Source organism: Callospermophilus lateralis, chromosome 4 (assembly GCF_048772815.1).
Source record: "Callospermophilus lateralis isolate mCalLat2 chromosome 4, mCalLat2.hap1, whole genome shotgun sequence".
In the NCBI taxonomy this organism is placed as follows: domain Eukaryota; kingdom Metazoa; phylum Chordata; class Mammalia; order Rodentia; family Sciuridae; genus Callospermophilus; species Callospermophilus lateralis.
Genome location: NC_135308.1, coordinates 16,994,527 through 16,997,577, shown reverse-complemented (window position 1 = coordinate 16,997,577; position 3,051 = coordinate 16,994,527). Strand labels below are relative to the sequence as shown.

General features: G+C 35.0%; 1 non-coding gene across 1 annotated transcript; it reads left to right on the top strand.

The window, feature by feature from the left end:
• Positions 1-284: 284 nt before the first annotated feature.
• LOC143398651 (U6 spliceosomal RNA) lies at positions 285-391 on the top strand. Its single transcript, XR_013091270.1, has one exon. It is a non-coding gene; the product is annotated as a U6 spliceosomal RNA (small nuclear RNA).
• The last annotated feature ends 2,660 nt before the right edge of the window (positions 392-3,051 follow it).

The following is a 3,051-nucleotide window of genomic DNA, read 5'->3' as shown; positions in this document are numbered from 1 at the left end:
GATAAATATCTAATAGAAGTTTTTAAAACTCAAAGTACTTCCTACATGTTGTTGAATCTCATGTCAAATACATATATATATATATAAAATCCAGTTCATTCATATAACATGGTGGAGGAGATTTCCCTTTAGATAAGTAATTATAATCAAATGTCTAAGAAGTAGGTAACTCAAATTGAAAAATAATAAAGAGGGACTCATTGGGGTAGTAAAATATCCCCTTTATGTTAATGATGTCACAGTCATCAAAGACTCTAGATTTACTATTTTTAAAAGATTAGCAAGTACTGGCTTTAGCAGCATATATACTAAAATTGGAAGGATACAGAGGAGATTAGCATGTATCCTGCACAAGGAAGACATGCAAATTCATGAAGGGTCCATATTTTAAAGAGAAATTAGTAGAAAGATTATTGGGAAGGAGGGGAGAGGAGGGTGGGGGAGGGAGGAGGTTATGATCCAAGTGTATCGTTTCCATGTACCACAGTGAACCCACTGTTCTGTAGAACTAACATACACATGCAAAAAAAAAAAAAAAATAGAGCAACCAAAAAACCCAACAACAAAATAAAGATTAGTGAAAAACTTTTGAAACTATTATATCTTAACTCTGAATTTGAAAAATCTGTTCTTTATTTAAAAGAAATTAAACTCTAAGTCCATTTAGAATTTTCCAGAAAATCTAAATGTTGCCTCTTCCTACTAGGCTGATTAGGCATTAGGTAACATAGATTGTCTCCTGTTACCTAACTGGAATAGTTTCACTGTCACAGATGAAATTAGGCAGAAATAGTCACTAAGCCAAGACAAGCTGATACCCAGCCATCCTCTAAAGGGGTTTGTTTGCTAAGAACTAAAGTAACTGGTAGGACACATAATAAATAAACAAAGCTTATAACACAACAAAATATAAATAAAGACTGCCACCATCAACTTCACTCAAAACACACAAACACACGCGTGCGTGCACACCCACACATATACACACGAGCCTTTAATGTGCTTTGATCTCTGGATTTTAAAAAAATAAAAAACATTTAACATTAAATTACAAAAGTCAGTTTTTAATGCTTTTCCCAAAAAATTGAAACATTTATTGTTCCCATTAGGACTCATTCTTTTCCATCACACAATTGTAGGAGAGACTCAGCACAAATGCCAAGCAGTTAGAGGTCTCATTAGAGATTCTTAGGCAGTAGGGGAGGCCTTGGTCCAGGGAGCTTAAACACAAGTTTCAATCCAGCAAATATTTTAGAGGCAATATTTTAGATTTGTTTTCACCCAGTGTAAAAATCAGTTCTACAAACACTGAATTTTTCAGCTATCAACTTCTCCAGAGGACCAGTTTTAAAAAGCAAAAGAATAGAAAGCTCTGCTTTTAATTTAACTAAAAAGGGAAGAGCATTGAATTATAGAGGAATTAAAATAGGAGGTCCCTTTTTAAAAGAATCTGATGTTGAATTAATTGTACTTAATTTTTTTTATCCATGCAAGGCCTCAACTTCAATATTGATTCATTCTTCACTAGTCACTAATTCCATTCCCTTTCCAGTTTTTGCAGACCTCCTTCCTTATGAATTTGACATGCATCCTTGAATCTAAGTCCTCTTAATAGACTTCGTGTTATGTGTGCATACATTTAATTCACATAAACTCTGTTTTGCTATACACAGACACTTTGGTTGGTTGGTTGTTGGTTGGTTGGTTGGATTACACTACTTAGTAAACTATGTGTCTAAGATCTATTCATGATGTGGTGATGACTCGAGCTTTGTCAAAGCTCTGCTGTTTCTAATTGTTGCAATAGATCTCAGAATGTGCATTTCACTGTATCACATTTTCTATTTCCACTGTCCCACAGTGGTAGATAAGATGGGTTGCTGGCTCCAATGTCCACAGAATGCTTCAATGAGCATTTATGATTATTTCATTTCACAGACAACTCTAAAAGTTTTGGGAGGCATAGACCTTTTGGAAGGGACAGACACATACTTGATTTAACTAACTTTAGCCAGATTTTTTTTCAGGATGTTGCACCAGGCTACATACCCACCAGCAGTACCTGGAGTTTCTTATTTCTTCACATTTCCATCAATTAAGGTTTACATGTATATGATTTACTTACTTATTTACTTAATTATTTGTGCTAATCTGATGGGTATAACCCAGTGTCTCATTTAATTTTAATTTCTCCAATTACCAGTGGATTTGAACATCTCCTAATAGAAGAGGTGGTGATTCAAGTTTCTTCTATTATAAATTGCCTGTTCAGTTCTCTTACCCTTTTAGTGATTGGATTATCTAATTTGATTTATGAGAGTTATTTCTGTATTATAATATTCTTTTCAGTTTTAGTCATAGGTATCATCTTTCATCAAGTTGCTATCTGTCTGTTAACTTTGTCTACAGCATCAATTATGGAATGCAAATCCTTGATTTTGATATAATTGAGTCCATAAATTCTTCACACTAATTTGCATTTTGCTTTTTTGGTCTTATTTTTTAAAATCCTTCCACATGCTCAAGTCATGAATCTATCTTTCTGTGGTTGTTCCCATTACTTTTTAATTTTACTTTCACAATTACATTTTCACCAGTGAGTGATCTGTAACTTGCATAATGGTGAGGTCGCTTCAGTTTTTGCATTATAATAGATATCACTGCCATCAACATATTTATACCTCTAGAGAAGATGTTTTTTAATATGAGCTTATCAGATAGGGTCCATTTAGGAGACAGAATGCACATCAGTAATTGGAACAGGAAAAACTGAATACAGAAGATTTTAACTTATTATTAACAGGGGGATTAACTACTGAGAAGAAATAAAAGGGAAGTCTAAAGAATCCAGTAAGTGTGAGAGATGATACCCCAAGAAAGACCAAACAGGGAAGGGAGCCTCTCTCCCATCACCGGGAGAAGGACGGCTGTGGTCGATGGAGAGTGGAGTGGAGGAAGTCATTGGTTGCACTGGTCCAGAGCCAGATCACAGCTGGCAGGTCAAGGCTGGTGAGCAGGAAACCACAGCACAGCACTGAGAAGCAAACTTCT